Source organism: Maniola jurtina, chromosome 3 (genome assembly GCF_905333055.1).
Source record: "Maniola jurtina chromosome 3, ilManJurt1.1, whole genome shotgun sequence".
In the NCBI taxonomy this organism is placed as follows: domain Eukaryota; kingdom Metazoa; phylum Arthropoda; class Insecta; order Lepidoptera; family Nymphalidae; genus Maniola; species Maniola jurtina.
The window spans coordinates 1,890,770-1,911,890 of NC_060031.1; the positions used below are offsets into that span (position 1 = coordinate 1,890,770).

General features: G+C 35.0%; 1 protein-coding gene across 8 annotated transcripts in view; it reads right to left on the minus strand.

Annotated features, from left to right (window-relative positions):
- Positions 1-21,121, minus strand: part of LOC123881112 (rho guanine nucleotide exchange factor 5) — a 121,703-nt gene that overhangs the window by 85,288 nt on the left and 15,294 nt on the right. For 5 of the 8 annotated variants that reach the window (XM_045929689.1, XM_045929693.1, XM_045929695.1 and 2 more), the window contains exon 2: positions 12,953-12,979. The exons of 2 other annotated variants lie outside the window; for them this stretch is intronic. The gene's annotated coding sequence lies outside the window, so the exon portion shown is untranslated. Of the gene's footprint in view, positions 1-2,393; positions 2,636-12,952; positions 12,980-21,121 lie in introns of those variants that run through there. One more of the 8 variants, XM_045929690.1, reaches the window with a different exon arrangement.

A 21,121-nucleotide genomic window follows, 5' to 3' on the forward strand; every position in this document is an offset into this window, starting at 1 on the left:
TCTAACTCGAATTTGAACCACTAGGATATGAAACTCTTCCGGCTACAGTTTTCCCCTTCACTTTAAATATAGGTCAAAGGATATTCAATTCAAGTGTGAAAAGGCATATTTTAGGCAAGCGCGCTTCTCCTTAGCTACGCGCTGCAACATCACTTCATAGTCTAGGCTAGTCGGATATAGGAACCTTGCCATGAGTTTCCAGAAGTCTGTAGGAAAATTTTCCTCGAGAAAAAAGATGGACACAACTAAACATAGAGCAGAAAGCTGAACATTTTGACTGCAATAACATCTGACAAGTGTAAATTAAAAATTTATTACACCCCCGACAAGTGAAGGCATCTTGACAGCTTGACATAAATTTGTCAATTGACATAATTTAAAAACCTAACGGTTATCTAACCTTCTTTTCTACAAGAAAACTAGAAAAGAGCTGATAACTCTTAAACGGCTGAACCAATTTTTTTGGATTATAGCTAAGAACACTCTCGATCGAGCCACCTTTCAAACAAAAAAAAGTAAATTAAAATCGGTTCATTCGTTTAGGCGCTACGATGCCACAGACAGATACACAGATACACAGATACACACGTCAAACTTATAACACCCCTCTTTTTGGGTCGGGGGTTAATAAATAGGTTAGACTGGAGGTCAATTTAGATAAAGAATGTCTTTGAATAATGATCTAGATTCTAGAAACACAGACAACTGTATATTAACTACATAATGCGCGATTAAGAAAGATAGTATATTAGTTACGAAAGCAATACAATTCCATGTGTAATGTGCCACGGTTCAAGAAGCGCGTATAAATGCATGCACACAGTTAATGAAATTCTTAGCGGCTAATTGAGTAGAAGATTACTACGCGAACTGTTTGCCACTGTATACTCAATCTAGTAAAAAATACTGATCGACGTAGCGCTCTCGGCTGATACAAAAAGTTCTGGCATAGTTTCATGCGCGGGAGATTGCAATTTTACACACATATTTATAGGCATACAAACAGTCACACGTACACACATATAAAACATGATTCGGCGCCACGGTGCAAGATGAAATAATATACACTCCATCATACATACAAAAATTTATATGTTGGACCCAATCTAGTGCCTTGAAAGAGGGGAATAACCTTATAATGTCTAGTTTTCCTACAAGGGCTAGATCGCTTTTATCAATAATTGTACTCACCTAAGTGAAAATTATTGTAAACCTGTGCTTCTGGTTTGAGCCAGTGTAGCCATAAATGAATGACAAATTTATAGGTAAATGATGATCATTAGATAATGCTTTATAATTGCATTTTACTTGGGGTTATTCATAAAGTACAGATAGGGAAATACCACAAAAGTATGTAACGTAGGTATAAGAACTTAAGAACTTACTGTTATAACTCAAATAAAGAAGATTAGAAGGGTTTAAAATAAAAAGTGTGGAGTTACCACATTAACATACAATTCTATTTTATGTATTTGGTGAAAGGATATAAAAAATATAACACAGAAAGGATATTAGAAAGAGATATAACTTTCCCTGGTTAAAGAAAGGGAATGTTCCAAGGAGTGGCGGTGGCACGGCATGACCTTTGCTAACAGATTACGGTGCCTTCAATCTAAATGTCAATCAACGTGGGACTTCAAGTAATTTAGGACGATGTTAAGTCACGATAGATAGAAATAAGAATGAAAATGACTAAGATTAGGAGAAGTTTATTCGTATCGCGCCCCAAACAAACGTAGTTTCTTTTTAAATAAAAAATAGCGAGCCAACGAGCAGACCAGTCACCTGATGTTATGTGACTACTGCCGCCCATGAACATTTGCAGCACCAGAGGTACCACTGATGCGTTGCCGGCCTTTCAGGAATTTGTTAGTCCGCCCCTTGAATAACCCTATGTTGTAATCAGTTCTTTCATATTTTCAATGTGAACCAATCAAACTCGATAAAATTTTGTAGACACGTTCTAAGAACTAATATCTGTATCTTATCTGTTGTTTACCAGATTTCCATTAAAATATTTCTTTTTAAAGTTAGACAGGCTCAAGATTTTACATAAGTACAAATTTTGGATTCATGTACCGACTTCAAATCTCTTGGTACGAAAGCATAGTGATTTAAATTATAATTTCTACTTATAATACTAAAATTTCTAAACATAAGTAGTTTAATTTATTTCTGTTTAAATGATTAAGTTTTACAGTGTACTATAGCAATAATAAATAATATGTATATTGTATAGTTAATAGACTTTCAAAGCTCATAAAGGGAACGAGATAAATTAGTAATCACAGATCAAATAAAACAGTTCAACGACACTTGTGAGACGATTTCTTTAACCCATAAAACAAAACAATAAATGTCATAATAAGAAAAACTGTTAACAATAAACTTACCGGTAGAACAAAATCCATTTCAACGCACTACACATTCACTTAGCAACAAATCATTGAGAACAATCACTAGTCACTAAAGAAAGTCATCATTCCGGTACTCTGATGATGTATTTTGTTATTAATAGTGTCTTCTTAGCGGGGGATATTATAACGCGAATAAATCGATCGTAACCGTCCACATGTTGTCTTTACAACGGTCGATATAACTCTGTGGCGTCAAAACACGCTCGCCGCCTAACATGACCCAGTCGAAACTGCGTGAAATGTACGGCATATTATTATACCTGAATTCTTTAAAGCCTTCATCGACGCTAATTATCCAACTGTAAAGAAATTTAACCTTAGTCACTGAGGCAGTAAGAGCGATAATCCTTTTGAATTCAGTAATATTTTACGTGGGACTTAAAAAGACACACAAACTAAGGAGTTAAAAGGATTATTGAGAACAATGCGGTTTCGCAAAAATGTCTCATTATCTTAGTACAGTTAGGTCATTAGAGTTGCAAAAATGGTGAAAGTAAATGCAATTTCCTAATTACCCTACTAATTACTACTATAGACTTTATTCCATGGGAACCAATAACATAATTATCATCATCTGCAAGCTATCCCTGGACTGACCATAGTCCAGCAGGCTGGCCAAGTCGAGAATACCAGACTTCACAAGTCACAGCTTTTCGAGAACAGTTATGGAGAACTCTCAGGCATTCCAGGTTTCCTCACGATTTTTTCTTTCGACGCCGTTTAAGCAAGTTATATTTAATTGATTAAAACATGCTTAAAACGCACCAACTCCGAAAAGTTGGAGGTACACAGGATTACATTTCTAAGACGCCGTTTAAGAGGCCAAAATGTCACTGCTTTTCTGTAATGGTGGTCTAATATATACAAAAAAAATCGAATCGTTACGATGAAGGGTGGCCTTAGCTCTTCTTATTCTGAGATTAGACCCGTGTTCAGTAGTGAGCCGACGATGGGTTGATAATGACGATTAAAAAACTATAAGTAGGCTTCTATGTAGTTAGTAAAAGAATATGAAATGAATATTTATTAATTAAAACTTGGTTACATATAGCTTTCATGGAGTCCTGGCTCCTAAGCTAGTATACTCGTATCAGCCCTTTTCAAAAGTATAATCATAAACATAATATACTATAACAAATTAACTAAATGCTCGATACAGCCAATGACCAGAAGACCTAGAATTCTTGAATTGAGACGAGTCAGTCACTTAGTCTAGGAATTCATGTCAATAGTACTCGAGCGTTTACCTTGCAGTGACGATTACACCGACGCGACGATTGCTTTGAGAGAGTTTCCTTCCTGTTTTTATAACAGATTCCCGATCATTTAAAAATAAATTGGGTAAATGGAACAGGTACTAACTATTATTATTATTAGAATAGTAAAGTTACTGGTTTTTAAACATAGTGTTTGTTTTAAAAAAAAATTGTGAGAAAACGAGTAGGCGGAGCAGATTTTAAGCGATTACCGCCGCCCATGAACATTTGCAGCACCAGAGGACTTCTAATGCGATGCCAGCTTTTCAAGAATGTGTTGAATAAATGAAGAAATCTGGTAGAAACACCGGTTCCATAGTTTGCATGTGCGTGGAAAAAGATTTGGCACAACGAGTGGTCGAAGTGCACCAGGCAGTAAATACAGTAAGTAGTCAAGTATGATTTTTTGCTAACATTAATGGAAGAAAAGTAAAAAAATCTTCAGGAAACTTCAAGAAAATGACCATGACATTAAAGTCATGAAAACAAGAATGCACATTACCTACATGTATTTATAGATGAGTTTATAAAACACATTTTGCTTTACTAGCTCTTTTTTCTTGCTTTATATGAGAAACTGGAATGCATCCAATAAAAATTCTTGAATTTTTATGAGAATTCTTCGTAACAAACAAAAAATAATAGATATAATTTATTGAACGACTTAATTTACATATTTTTATTATATTTATACAGAACCGTGTTTTGTAGGGTTATGTAACTAAATATTTTTAAGATTAGAATTAGATAAAGAAACACGCAGGCAAAGGTCATGGAAAAGGGCTTAAAATACGGCTTTCTTTTCTTTAATAATTTTTATTTTTAGGTTCCGTACCTCAAAAGGAAAAACGGAACCCTTATTGGATTATGTACTTTGTTGTCTGTCTGTCTGTTTGTCTGTCTATCGTGTCTGTCAAGAAAAGCCTATAGGTACCCCTTCCCGTTGACCTAGAATCATGAAAAGCAGATAGGTAGGTTTTATAGCACAGGTATTGGTTACGATAATATTACGTGTAATGTATCCTTATTCCTTACTCTAAATAAATGGCATTTTCTTATAATATCTGGAAACACCTGGAGTTCTTAGAAATGAAAGCAGGAAATGGAATCAGTTACGCTGAGAGTTCAACTATAGCAGACATCACAACAGAGATGAATGATCTTCCTTAAATGGGTACAAATTATGAGTATATCAATTGCACCTTCCTGAATCGAGGAGAAAGGTTATTCGTGCGTGACAAACAAATGCAATATAACTGTGATATCGATATTCCTAGATGACACTAACGAATCGATTATTATGATTGAATCGATAACCGCGGTTTTATACCATACCATTGTATAACTGTGTTTACCGTATTTATGGCTAGAAATGTGAAGTGCTTCATGCATGAAATAAGAATTAGAGAAATACGTTTGATTTATAGTCAAGGCATTAAATTTTTTTTTTTTAAATTGTCATCCATCTTCAAATCGATTCATCACATTTTAAGTTTTACGATATTATTTTTTGAAAATCCTGTGCAAACATGACTAAATTTTTCTATTACTTTGGCTCCACCACTTCTTATGGAACTATTGATACTTTCTACCCAAGAATAAACAAGAACAAGATAGAATGGAAAAAATAGATTATATAGATGATATTCTTTCGCATTTATAATATTAAAGAATGGATATATTAAAATATATATTAATATTAAGTTTAAGTAAATTAAGTATGGATAGATAGACTTTAATATATCAATAGCAGTAGAGAGAAAAGTACACAAATCAGTCGTGCTTATCGAATCATCACTTGCAAGTGTAATTCAGCTTTAAGTTTAAGTTACACGTCTAAGTTTACGAGGAAGCCCCGGAAACATTTGCTAAGGTTTCCTTCCTACTTGGAATCGATTATTGTGTAATCGATAAACGCATCTCGATTACAATATAAAAGTAGTCAGTAATCACCATAACTTTAGACTTATCCAATTTTCGGGGATCCGTTGGATAAATGAATACTTTACATTTGGACCAAAAACAGTTCTTGTAGCTAATATTCTTCTAGTTCAGAATTTTGCTAAGGATTAGTTTTTTTGGAATTATATGCGATTATATTTGGATTATATAAAACAAGTGTAAATTAAAAATTTATAACACCCCCGACGATCCAAAGTATTTGAGTTTTCCAAAACATCATTTTCAAATAAATAATTATGTATTTAGGCAACGTCCATCTTGACAGCTTGACATTTGTCAATTGACATAATATTAAGAACCTAACGGTTATCTAACCTTCTTTTCAACAAGAAAACTAGAAAAGAGCTGATAACTCTTAAACGGCTGAACCAATTTTTTGGATTATAGCTAAGAACACTCTCGATCAAGCCACCTTTCAAACAAAAAAAACTAAATTAAAATCGGTTCATTCGTTTAGGCGCTACGATGCCACAGACAGATACACAGATACACAGATACACACGTCAAACTTATAACACCCCTCTTTTTGGGTCGGGCGTTAAAAATTTAAATATGGAATGTCTAAAATATAGATTTTTTTATTCTTCACCGAGGATACTTTAAATTAACGTCAACTCAACTAAACTCTTAGGTGCTTTTCGAAAATCTTACCGTGTTCACTGCGCCTAATTGTCTCATCTGGTGACATAAGAGCTGGCTCATTTTTAGTGCAGAAATGAAGCCAGTATTCTTGGCACCATTTCATACGGGCACGTTTTATGCAGTAATTAGATTAGGCTGTTGTAGCATCAATTAAACTACTTAATTAAACAATGAAATGATTCCGGGTTTTCCAATATTTATTACTAAGTACGGATCGTATCTTACTGGTTTTTGCATGTACGGAACTTCACTGTAACAAAGTTGCAATACAACGTTACGCACTCAACCGATTTTATGGTGCTATAAACGAAGTCTGTTTAGACGATTCACGCAACATCTATAACATACAATTACTTTAATGTGGTAGATAGAGGTTCTTAATGTTGTGAACGGTACAAACCGTAGATAGCTGTATCTTTGGTATCTTGGGATCATTTCTATAATAAGCCAAATATGTATGACCTCAGATAACGTGATTAAGTAGACTTCAATTTGACTACATTACGATGTTAACTACGAAAAGATAAAAAAGATTGGAAGGGTAAATTGAGTCCGTGATGCTAACAACACTGTGTGATCCTAGCATGTAGAACATCCATGGATCCTAGTGAAAGTCAAAACTTGTGAAAGACAAATCATTAAAAGAAACAGAATGATTTGCAAGAGTTTGTTTACTAAATCAATCCTATTCTAAAGATTGTTTAAGCATATTACAATTGGAATAGTGGACTAGAGAGAATAGACAAGAGACTTCTTATCTGAGAATTGCAACACAAATTGTCAGCATCGGAAAACTCGTTTATACAAATCAATAAATAAGAACAGATCTTTCCCTTAAAAACCCCTTGCAAAGAAGAACCATTCAAATGATGTACAATAATGTCATCATGAGTTTGTTGCATGATTTTTAGTTTGATGTAACGGTTTTTTAATAGGTTGTAAACAAAGCAATTTAGGCATTAACATATGTGAGACCATAGCTTAGTAGGTACTGTGAGACTGGGCGACCTCGGCACTGACTAGAATTCTTTCTCAGGCCTAACCTGTGAAGAATGCCAATCATTCACACAAGGAGGTAAAACTAGCTTCATCGATGATAAAATAATCAAATAAGTAGAATATCCGAGATGTAACTGCTTAGATATAGGTACTATAAATATATTGGGACAAGTGATGTTTTTTAAAGCCGACCGAAAAGATAGAATGTCGGTCAAAAGTGTAAAAAAAGTATATTTGAATTTGAATTTGAATTTGAATATGGATCTAACTCCGAATCACTTACTTATCACTTTACCTATAATTTCTTCAAGTTTTCTTTATTTTATAGTATTCGTTCACAAATTATTTTTAAATTTTCTTTTATCATTTACCGTAACTTGATCATTGATCACTTAATTAATGTTATTACTGAGTTAAGTTATTATTACATTGTTATCTTTTACTAAATTAAATATTATTGATTGTGTATTGTTAATTTGATTATTATCTAGATCTTTATCTTATCTTGGTTATGTCTTTTATTTATGTTGGTTATCTTGGATGATGTCTGACTTTTTTAGCTAGTTTAGATAGTTTTCAATACAGGGCGATCGCCAACTACTTACCCATAGTTAAAATGTGAAAGTGTGTTTGTTTTTTGGTTGTTTGGTTCATTGTTTTGTTAGTTTATGTTTTGTTGATTTGTTGGTTTGTCCTTCAATAACTTTGCAAAGAAGCAAGGGATCGGCGTGACTTCTTGCATGAGTATAGTGCAAAACCTGGTGAGTGACATAAAATTCAAAATTCAAAATATTTTTATTCAATTAGACTTTGAATTAGACTTATTAATTAATATTGAATTAGACTTTTATAAGTACTTTTGAATCGTCAAAAACATCTACCACTGGCACCCACTGGTTCGGAATGCCTTTTTCCCGAAAAATTGCCTACTTTTATCCCGGAAAATCAAAGAGTTCCCACGGGAATTTATAAAAAACTAAATCCAAGCAGAGAAAGTCACGGTCATCAGCTAGTTTACTATAATTTATTTGATGGCTTCAAATAATCATCTGTGCAAGTCTAGTCAATAGTAAATACGATGTAATTAGATTGAGTGTACATTGAACTATATCGTGTTTCGTTTCGTTGTATTGAGCAACACTTGATAGGTTTACTGTGGAAACGCCGCCACTTGCAAAATATCGCCTACTTGTATTATAGGCTAATGAGATAATGAGATTTAATTGAATTTGTAGCGTGCGATTTTTAAGGCTTTAGTCCACACCATGTAATATAGTACCTAAATTGATTCTAGAATGTGTGGTTGTTAAATCCTAATTGCACGATCCACTCCTAAATGTTTCCATTTTGGACAATATAGAAATTATAGTCTCACACCACTCTCCAACTATAATTATAGTCATCGTGCATTTTTGTAATCATGATTTGAATTCGATCTATCCATATCATTCCCCGATGATTCCAGACCATGATTAAAATTACTTACATAAGAGAAATTGCAAAAACCTTCCAAAAGTCTGACGTCATAGCACGATCTCTTGTATGTGATTAATGCAATATTCCAAACTTTTTGCACTCGCATTTCTTCTTAGGAGACGAGGAGGAAAATGTTACTATTCAATCGGTGACTCATCGAGGAACTTCGATTAAACAGAATGGAGAGTCAAGCTGTATTTATAATGTGGTTTTAGATATAGGTACCAGGATCCATCACATTTCAACTTACTTGTAGTAAAGTATTGAAAATTCAATTCCTAAAGGGATGAAAGAGGGCTTTGAAAGTGGAGTCCATGCGGATGAAGTCGCAGGCCTAAGCTAGTTAAAACTATTTGTAGCATTAATAGCAAATTTTACATAGACGGGATAACTTATTCATGAAAACGAGAGTACTGGATGCTAAGTGGAAGTGGTACAACAGGTTGCCTCAACTGTTCAAGTGCGTTCACCCCACTTTCCCTTCTTCCTGACTAACCTTAAACGTTCAAGTTACCTTTACTGGTTATGATTATGCCTGTTAGGTTTTTGTGTACTTATTGGAAGGTGTTTGGCCGTGATCGCGAGTGATAGTGTGCGACTTTTTGCGCTTGAAAACGATCTTACTTGGTAACATATCGATGGTGGAGTGCATGCAGATAAAAAGTCGTTGCCTTCTATAACAAATACTTGTTCGATACTAATATAATAACTTAACGTTACTTGTTTAAGGTACCTATCTAGCTTTCTTTACATTTGTCTGTACTTAAAAGATTTCTTATTTGCGTCACTGTAAAATCTTTTTTCCATGTTTTACAAATGCAAAACTGAAATGAAAACATCTAATATGTACTATTTGTATTTTTTTTTGTTTTTTTTTTTTTTTTAAAGAATATTAGCCATGTTAAATGACTAATATTCCCCTTTCCTCTCCAACTAAGCGTCAGACTTGTGCTAGGAGTAGATACGACAATAGTGCAATGGGAGGGGTTTGAACCGTCGACCTTTCGGTTTTCAGTCCACTCCTTTACCGGTTGAGCTATTGAGGCTCTATTATTATTGAGATTCATTATTATTATTTTGATTGATTATTATTGAGTAAGTATTCAATATTAATTTAATGGTTGGCTAACGGTAATAGTGTTATGTCTATAAGTTGTTTGATTAACTTTGAATAAAAGATTTCTTCAAACTTTTTCATCTAAGTAACATTTCCTTTGATGTTTTCTAATAGCACATTATGCCTACTCATTGCATTTTCTAATGAAAGAAAGGAAAAGCGTTTATTACTGTGTAAAATACAAACAACAAAAGCAATTTCGGTTTTACCCATGTCGGTTATTTACTAGTCGTTGTAGGTACTCATACATAAGCAATAAGCATAGTACTTTGCATTCATAGAGAATTCTAAAGAAGACGTTAGCACAAAACTTGTTTGGGTCATGAACTACTTTGAACAAATCGTAATTTAAAAAATTTAAATACACGACTTCCCATCCAAAAAACGAACTAAAAAGTTAAAAAAACACATTTGAAAGTAGCGCAATATTGATTTTTAGGGTAACGTACCTACCTCAAAAGGAAAAACGGAAACCTTATAGGATCACTTCGTTGTCTGTCTATCCGTCCGTCCGTCTATCGTGTCTGTCAAGAAAACCTATAGGGTACTTCCCGTTGCCCTAGAATCATGAAAGGCAGGTAGGTAGGTCCCATAGCACAAGTACAGGAATAAATCTGAAAACCGTGAATTTGTAGTTACATCATTTAAAAAATATTAAAATGTGTTTCAATTTTCAAAGTAAGATAGCTCTACCAAGTGGGGTATCATATGAACCTGCTTTACCTGTACCTTCTAAAACAGATTCTCATTTATTTTTATGTATAATAGTTTTTGATTTATCGTGCAAAATGTTGGAAAAAATACCCAAGTACGGAACCCTCAGTGCGCGAGTCGACTCGCACTTGATCGGTTTTTTAAATTTATTTATAGTCAGTGTCATGTGGAATGACGTAAAGATTATAAAGATCCAAATCTGTTAAGACATGTTTTTTAATTCAGATACAAGTTAGCCCTTGACTGCAATCCCACCTGGTGGTAAGTGATGAATGATGATGCTAAGATGGAAGCGGGCTAACCTGGAAGGGATATGTTCAGCAACGGACGTCTATCAGTTGACGAGGACTACGATCATAGAAATTACCCGATTTGGCTTACGTTGCGATTTCATAGCGTTAGCATGTTTGAATTGTGATTCCGACTTCATTTACATACTCCTATACATATGCACGTAAGTAGACAATTTAAACAAGTTTATTTTGCTTGTAGAAACGTCTTCGTGCAAACAATTTAAGCCTAAACCTGTCTTTACCCGGGAAAAATTCGACAATGCTTTCTGAGTAAGAGCGAAATACGAGAGTTCGATGAATCATAATTTAGTCAGTCAGTTATGTAAGTTTATTTAACACCTACTCATTATGAAACTCTCCCACTGTTAAAGTTCTGAAAGTTGTTTTCTTTGTTAGCGTTAGTGGAAAGAAATTTTTCCCTAAAATCTTTACTACCTACTGAAAGGCGCTCTCAGATAAAATAGGTACATGGTCGACAAATCCTGTTATTATTAAGCCATTGTCTATAGTAGTGGTCTATACTACAAACTAACTAAGCATATTTCAATTTTTTTGGTGATGTAACCTCAAATTCATTATTTTTAGATTTCTTCCTACTTGTGCTGACAATTGTTAATTTTTTCGAGAAAGTCTGTAATTGGTCATATTTCTGCAATTAGCTTTTAAGATACTTATTGTTATATTTCTCTGTAGATTTTCCTGTAATAAATAAAATAATAAAATATAACTCAAAATTTAAAAAACCCCCGACATAAAAACCTCTATAAGAAAACTAGAAAAGAGCTGATAACTTTCAAACGGCTGAACCGATTTTCTTCGATTATAGCTAAGAACACTCTCGATCAAACCACCTTTCAAACAAAAACAACTAAATTAAAATCGGTTCATTCGTTTAGGAGCTACGATGTTACAGACAGATACACAGATACACACATCAAACTTATAACACCCTTTTTGGGTAGGGGGTTAAAAAAGACATTGATACCTGCCAAAGTTCACGATTCTAGGTCAACGGGAAGTAGGACCTTAAAGGTTCCCTTTTCTTGACAGACACGACAGACAGGCATACGGACAGACAACGAAGTGACCCTATAAGGGTTCCTTTTTTCCTTTTGAGACACGGACCCTTAAAAAATAAGCTTCACTGAAACTAGCACAATGCATTGTTGCACCTTACAAATTATTATTGACATTTATGGTTCTTGATCGATACCGCGCTTTCTGGTTTTACACCTTGCCTTTAAAAAATGATGGCACCGCTTTCCAGACAGGTTGGTTACACAATACGGATTGCATAATATTATCGGAGAAATTCATTAATATAATTATAGCTAAACATTTGATACGAATTCGTGCATAATCTAGGCCTAAATCAAGCTAATAAAAATTAATTACAAAAACATAAAAACAAATTTCCAAACAAAATCACCTAAAACTATGCTGATTGAGTTCAAAGTTGCTAACTTTGATCACTGAATACAAATATGAACTAATTTTCACGCAAAACGGCCTGAAACTGTCTGTACCTACTAGTTTGTGACTTCGTTCACTGCATGCACATCTGAACTAATTTCCGAACAAAACGGCCCAAAAATATGCTAAACTCGAGTCCAAAGTTCGTGGTTTCAAACAGAACGTTACAATTACAGTAAAGTTTAAAAACTTTCAGTTCTTTTCAGTTTTTAGCTCCTACTGTTTCAATTCCGCGCAATTAAACTGTGTTTTTCGCCAGCTCCTCAATTTATATTTTGCTAGCGACGCGCCCTGGCTTCCCACGGGTAGCTTTTACAATTTTTGTAAGGATCCCTAATTTTTTTGAAAAAAAATAAAATATAGCCTATGTTACTCAGGAATAATGTAACTTTCTATCTTTCTAATGAATTTTCAAGATCTTCCTTTCTACTAGTGAAAGAATTTTTAATATCGGTTCAGGTTCCAGAGATTACTTCCTAGAAACAAACTTAGAAACTTTACCTCTTTATAATACTACTATAGATTGGTAACTCAATTCAAATAATGAAAAATGCTGTGTTCTTCCTTTCCTATTGTTATAAAATAAATACAAAGCACGCATACCATATGCGGCAGCGATGCGGTTGGTATCTGAAACAATAACAGAATATCTTTAGCGAGCGATACAAATTACAATACATTTCACATGCTATTACGTCAATCGGTTTATTTCTTTGCGCTGTACAATTAATTACATGGCTGAAAGTAGCTGTTTTATAAATACCTATATAACTAGCTGTATAACTAGCTGATGCCCTCGACTTCGTCCACGTTGAAGTTTTTACTTATGGTACTTTAATTGCGCCAACGGCAGTGTCATCCTCACAGGTTTATATAAAAATATAAACCTGTCAGGTTTATATTTTATTTCTTAAACTGGACCCTTTCGAGTAAAGATTTTTATATAAACCTGTGAAGATCGCCTTTTAGGCCGCATTTTTATTATTATAATGTGGCCTAAAGGGACGTCAGTCGATTCTATTCGTAATGACTTTCGCTCTAAGCAGGAACAATGCAAGTTGTAACAATAGATGTCATCAACACTTCCTTGCGAGAACTAACATGATTCCATGTCAATCGCAATCATAATAATTATTCATACATTATGCCCAATCTACACTCGCGGGCTAATCGCGGCTGTTAATTAACTCGCTATATCGCGTGAACTTTTCGCGACAAAAATATATATGCCCTCTAAAGTGAGTGATAGACGCGCAAGCTCAAAATGCCGCAGTTTTTAACCGACTTCAAAAAAAGGAGGAGGTTCTCAATTCGTCGGAATCTTTTTGGCGTTCCGTAGGCAGATGACAAAAAACGGAACCCATATGGATTCGTCATGTCTGTCTGTCTGTCTGTCAGTTCGTCCATATGTCACAGCCACTTTTTTCCGAAACTATAAGAACTATACTTTTGAAACTTGTTAAGTAGATGTATTCTCAGACAAAAATAGAAAAAAACAATAAATTTTGGGGGTTCTCAATACTTAGAACTGAAACTCAAATTATTTTTTTCATCAAACCCATACGTGTGGGGTATCCATACGTTTGGATTATTTTTTTGTTTGAAAGGGTATACTTTGCAGGTGGAGCCATATTTTGGTGAAGATCTGATATCTTCGGAGATGAAGAACAGAACTCCTCAATGGATAAGAGCAAATTGCTCGCGATCAGTGTAATAGCTTAGTAAACCATAGGGTTTTGACTAAGCATAGCATATTATATAGTACAGTGGGGCCACTAAAAATTGTGAAATAAGTATAAAAATCTTTTTTAAGTAAAGCAAATTTACTGGGCTCGCTTTGGTGACACTGGATATGAATGCAAGCTCATAATATTTATATTACGTCGTGGTTTCTCCGCATGTAAAAACATAATTTCTAGACCAAGACTCTAATCTACTAGACTAGACTCTAGTCTACTAGACTAGACTCTAGTCTACTAGACTAGACTCTAGTCTACTAGACTAAGCCTAGACTCCATGTTCAGAGTCTAGGCTTCAGTTTCTCTTCAAAGAAGATAGATTAAGATTCTGGGTATGTAAACATTGTAAGCACAATTGACAATGTTGATTTCATGGAAGTTAATCGCACAAATTATGAAACAAAGGCCAGTCAGTGTATTTATAGCAGATAAGCGCAGCTGTGCACACCAGCTCCCGATTACTCATTGCTCTCAATTTTTAGGATTCCCTACCCAAAGATAAAACAGAGCCCTGTTTAATGTCCCTAATAAAACTAGTTTTATTCGCAAAGATAAACTCAAGGCACAGTTTTATATAAGAATAGTTTGCACCGACACACACAAGAAAACGAAGAAAATAAGTACAGTCAAAGGCCGAAAATCGTTTAGCACCTTAATGATCATATTCGCATGGTATGGTCATGCACATGCGTTAGGTGTGTGTGACGTGTTTATAGAAGAAGCTCATAGAAGAGTGTTCAAGTGTTCATAGAAGAAGTGCGATCGCTTTTTGATGCAATAGTTTCGCGGAATCGCTACTCGAATTCTGAGGCCGACTGTACATTCAGTAGGTGGACACTTAATTAAGATGATACTAAAGTAGGTAGGAGTAAGTTGTAGATAAGTATGTTTGTATCGATACTTGCATGTCATCAAAACGGATTTCGACTTTATAGTATATGCATTGACCTACTAAACTGCGAACTTGAAACTATTTTTATGAATCATGCCAAAAGACTCAATTAGACGACAAATGACGATTATATTTGTATAACAACACCTCTCTACATGGATACAAGGTTCTAATTACAATAAATTAATTACTAATACATTATTACTAACAAGTTACCACCATTATTATCTGTTACAAAAATGAATCATTGCTATGTTATTGGATTGATTATATTATTATTTATGTGTTTTTTTTTTATTCTCGTTAAAAATATCGATTACAACTCGCTCAGATACATAATCAAGTTTTTGTGCGTTCAAAATTAAGACAGGTAGGTATTATGAATAAGTCAGTTACTTATTTAGGTGCCTATTAAACTAATAAAAAAAAATATTGAAGCTAGATAAAGTAATAGTAAGTAGAATAGCAGCCAGATAGCGTATATTCATGAATATTAATAGTAAAGTATATTTTCTCTTATAGATATAATAAATTTGAATATTTAAAACCTATTAGCTATCATACAAGCATGTTATTAATGATATATTAGGGCGGAAACACACTATCGGACGAGTCCGTGAGCTGCGGCTGACATCCACGACAGATAGGTGAGCACAGTCGTTTGAGACGCGGCTTGCCAGAATTCTATCGGACGCAAAGATTATAATAATATATTGGACGTCCGAGCGCTCAGACGGCCTTAGGTTAGTCTAAAGTCGAAATCATTTATTCAAAGTAGGTACAATTGTACTCTTTTTGATGGTCGAAATTGTTAAATTTGTACGATATAGTGATGATAATTAAATACGTAACTTAAAACTAAAGCTACGAGGGTTCCAAACGCGCCCAAGTCTGAGAAGAGCCCGCAACAAACTCAGCTTACATCCGCTACTTACGTCCGATAATTTGCAAAGTTCAATATACATTCTGTTATCCAGATATCTATAATTCGCGGCAGTCAGCTACGTCAGTCAGAAGCGTCCGATAGTAATTTGTTTCCGCCTGAAGACATACAGAAGTATTTTTCAAAATGTCAAATTTAAACAAACCACTTAATAAAAGTATCTACTTTAGCATGATAAACCACTCAAGTCAGTAAAGAGCTGTCAAAATAGTTAATTACGTCGGAACATCGACAAGACACGCACATTTAGAGATGTTATCTGCGCGGGCGCACGTTATCATCGATCAGAACGACGATAGTGATGTGCTTCTTTCGTTTCCGGTATTTTATCGATTTATCGATTTCCTAACAGTAAATCCTTTCCTCGAATACAAGTACATATATATAGTACGCGTTCCCTCGCCTCATACCCCGAAATCGTCCTAAAAGCTCTTTTTTTTTTAAATTTAAATTGTCACTTCGTTTTTGGCTTCTTTTCTAAATAATCTACTTGTCGAACCTGTAGTAGAAAAGTATTCACAGATAACTAGATCACTCTTTAGAGATTAATCTAATTCACTCTATAAATAGTCTACCTGCTACCATGAAAGACTGACTTGACTATCCTATATATTATGTATTATGTATTAGTTGAAATAAATTATTTACGGTATACGGTACCTCTAACTAGAAAACGGAGAAAACTTTTATATTAGACAATGTATAAATAAATCTGTTGCTGTCACTCTTTTACAATATGAAAGAAAAGGTGACAACAGATTTAAAAACTGTCTAACCTAAACGATCAACAAATTTTTTGAGCATAGAATCTAAAACACCCTTAAAACTTGCAGTATTCGTATTTTGGCAAAGTACCTAAATAATAAACATGACACAACCTATCGATTCAATGTTTAAATCAGTAGTCAAGGTAGCACATCACTAATTTCGCAAGGAAAGTGAATGTGCTTCCGCTTGAAAACGCTTACAAGCGAAAATTAATGGTGAAGCTGCTTAAACTTTATCGATTGCTAATTAAATTGCAAAATGTTGGAAAAAATACCCGAGTACGGAACCCAGTGCGCGAGTCAGACTCGCACTTGGCCGGTTTTTTAATGGATAAATTATTACTGATCCACACGATTTTTTGGATGAGTAGTCCAGAAAAACCTTCCGATTGGACACTTCAATCCACGCAAAGTCTCCTTTTCTTAATGAATCGCCTTTATCTGGTATCACATAAAGTGTAACATTTCCGACCGTAAAAAAATTGCTATTGCTAAGAAATCTCGCCTGGAATGTCGAGGTTCACTAGACACCGAGGTATTCACACATACACGTATATGCCACGCTATAGGTTCTGCAGCCAATCCAGTGATTTTACCCGGCCGTTCACTCGTGACTGGCATAAACAAGCTCATGCCCCTCACTCAGTACTAGCCAGCGTTGCCAGACGTTTGATTTTCAGCTCAAAATTAAAAGCCCCGCATGAGGGATTGTGCTCAAAATTAAAAGTCTCGCGTGTCTATAATCCATATCCATACTAATATTATAAATGCGAAAGTATGTCTGTCTGTCTCTCTGTCTGCTACCTTTTCACGGCCCAACAGTTTAACCGATTCTGACGTTTGGTACAGAGTTAGCTTATATCCCGGGGACGCACATAGACTACTTTTTATTCCGGAAAATCAGAGTTCCCACGGGATTACTAAAAACCTAAATCCACGCGGACGAAGACGCGGGCATCCTCTAGTATACAAATAAATGCCAGATATGGAAATAAGTGCCAGACATCGTGTTTATTTTCTGGTATAAACACAATATTTGAATCAAAACCGATGTAATCAAAAATTGTAATCAGAAAATATGTAAACCACTTATTTTCAAATGGAAGTTACATTATTACTGAGCAGTGAGCACGCACTCAAAAAATCGGTCAAGTGCGAGTCGGACTGGCTCACAAAGGGTTCAGTACCAATGAACAAAATATAACTCTATGTACTTTTTAATTTGCATGCATGCATGGCGGCCATTTCGAAATAAGCCATCTTGGTTTTTTATAAGTTGTTGTAATAACAGCAATAGTCTCACACTCTGTGAATATGTCAATTCTCTACCTATTACGGTTCGTGAGATACAGCCCGCTGACAGACGGACGGACAGCGGAGGCTTAGAAATAGGGTCCCGTTGGCACTCTTCAGCTACGGAACCCTAAAAATTGAGTGAGCTGTAAAGATATCACGAATTATATAAATATGGATTTGCATCGAAAACGCATTTACCAAATATGAATATCATGGTGTTACCTTACTTTTACATTTACGACTATAATCGCCTTAAATGTGATAAAAAATACATTTATTAAAATTGTTTTTGGGTATTTTTGATGGAGCAATGCATAGAATTGAAACGGATCAAAAAGGCCAGCATTCAAATGCTATGAGCTATGCACGGAGTTTCCCTACGTGATGAAATCATAAATGAGGAGATCCTTAGAGGAAACAGAGTAACCAATATAACTCAACGGGTTGCGAAGATGAAGTGATAATCGGTAGACACAATATAGGACCGATAAACGTTGGGGTCTGATGAAATCTGGAAGACGGTCCTGGAATGGCGACCTCACACCGAAAAACGCGTTGCGTTGGAGATCACCACTATGTGTACAGACGACATCAAAAGATCTGGAAAAGCCGTTGGATGCAGGCAGCGCAAGACCGTGGGGTGTGAATGTCCTTACAAGAGACTTTATGCCCGGCCATGGACTTTAATTTAAACAAGTTAATTTCGTCTTTTTAGGCGATTCTTGGCAGACGTCGGGGAAAGACGAGGAGGACGAGGAGGTTTCAAATGAAAAGTCTTAAACACCATTGTTCCAATATGACCTCCCTTACTATGACAACAGGTCAAGGTGTGTTATTGTTATGAAACAATAAGCCAAAGGAAGCCATTGTCGATACCTAAAGCCTATCTCCGATCCATCGAAATGCATCAAACCATCAACCAATATGGTGGTGGACATTGAAAGTAATTGCTTCTATGCACAGCATCAAAATGGTGGATGACTTGAACCAAACCAGCATCTCAAATCACGTTAGGTATATTATTTGGAACCACTGTCAAAACTTTCACCAAATCACACAATTTGGTTATTGAATTATGCTGATTCTTTGTGAACTCTTGCCTGCACTAGTAGATTTTCTTCACCCTTCTCCGTTATCTAAAAATTTATAAGCCAATCTGTTTCCCGGCAGGTGATTGGAATTTTATAAATGTGTGGTCTGTTCTAGTGGGAGGCTTCGGCCGTGGCTAGTTACCACCCTACTGGCAAAGCCGTGCCGCCAAAGATTTAGCTTTCCGGTACGATGCCGTGTGGAAACCAAAGGGGTATGGGTTGTTTAATAAAAACTGCCATACCCCTGGATTGCAGTCAAGGGCTAACTTGTAGTACGAGATAATGCAGTCTATAATGGCACGAAACGTTAGGATTCAGAACTCGGGATGTTGTAAGAACTAATTCCCCCCCAAAACAGCCATGTGGACTACGAAGACGATAACAACGGCTTCACCTGCATGATTTTCCAACTTAAAACAGCTTTGTGATAGATCAAGGTTGATAAAATCAAGGCGCTGCTAATCTTTTGAATTCAAATATCATTAAATCATGTATATGTTATGTTATTCCACTTATGCTATACGATTCTATTATTGATTCAGATAGTAGATTCAACACTCTCGATCAAGCCACCTTTCAAACAAAAAAAACTAAATTAAAATCGGTTCATTAGTTTAGGAGCTACGATGCCACAGACAAATACACAGATACACACGTCAAACTTATAACAACCCTCTTTTAGGGTCGGGGGTTAAAAATGAAATTACGAAGAACTTTTCAGGAATTGCTTCAATTTATAATAGAAAGGAATAAGTACCTATTGTTTTGCTATGGTGTGCTTATATACCTCAACTTAATAATGTATATAGGTTTCCTCTGTTTAAGAAAACAACTGAGTAAATATTTCGCTGTTTAGTCATCGCATTTCGTATCGGGTTGTACATACGTGTACTATTACTAGATATTTATTTTGTGTCTTAACAAGGCTCTCTCCGTCACTCGTTTCATACAATCGTAGTTCCAATTTCATTTGAATATTAAGCAACCAAAGTCCATGAAATTTTGCAGACATATTCTACAAACTAATATCTGTGATAAAGATTTGTATGAAAATTTTTAAGACCGCGTAACTTTGAAACCCAATATTTTAACAGAAATCTGGAAAACCACAGATATAGATATTAGTTTCTTATATGTCTGCAAAATTTCATGGACTTTGGTTGCTTAATATTTAAATGAAATTGGAACTACGTTTGTATGAAACGAGTGACGGAGAGAGCCCTCTTAACCGATGATAAATTGACGCACGGCTAAAGTTTGATATTCTCCTCTTGGTGCTAAGACCCACGGTCTCGATTACGGTAGAATGCCAGCTACAATGTCACGATTGCTATCACCTCTGATTGGTTGACGCTCGCTCACTATTGGCTACAATGCATTGTTGCAACAAGAATACCATAAATTCAGCCAATCACAATAATTGCGATTGTAATCATGATTGATGCAGGTTTTACAGAATCGACCTGCACTAAAGTCTATAATCTCTCACATAATATGTCATTTAGATTACACGCACGCTCTGATAAGACGGGAAATGGATATAATATATGGACGAACAAGATTTCGCCATTGAGTTGAATAATGCAATGCAATTTCAAAAATACTAACCCAAAAATGCATACTAATTAGTATTGCATCTTCTAGGTTATATCACGAATAATTAATTTCATACATGACATTTAACCAGAATCCTTAAGAGGGCTCTCTCCGTCACTCGTTTCATACCATTTCATACAATCGTAGTTCCAATTTCATTTGAATATTAAGAAACCAAAGTCCATGAAATTTTGCAGACATATTCTAGAGACTAATATCTATGTCTGTGGTTTTCCAGATTTTTGTTAAAATATTCGGTTTCAAAGTTACGCGGTCTTAAAATTTTCATACAAATCTTTGAGCCCCTGTAATTTCAAAACTACATATTTTTAGAAAAATCTAAAACACCACAGACACAGATATTAGTTTCTAGAATATGTCTGCAAAATTTCATGGACTTAGGTTGCTTAATATTCAAATGAAATTGGAACTACGATTGTATGAAATG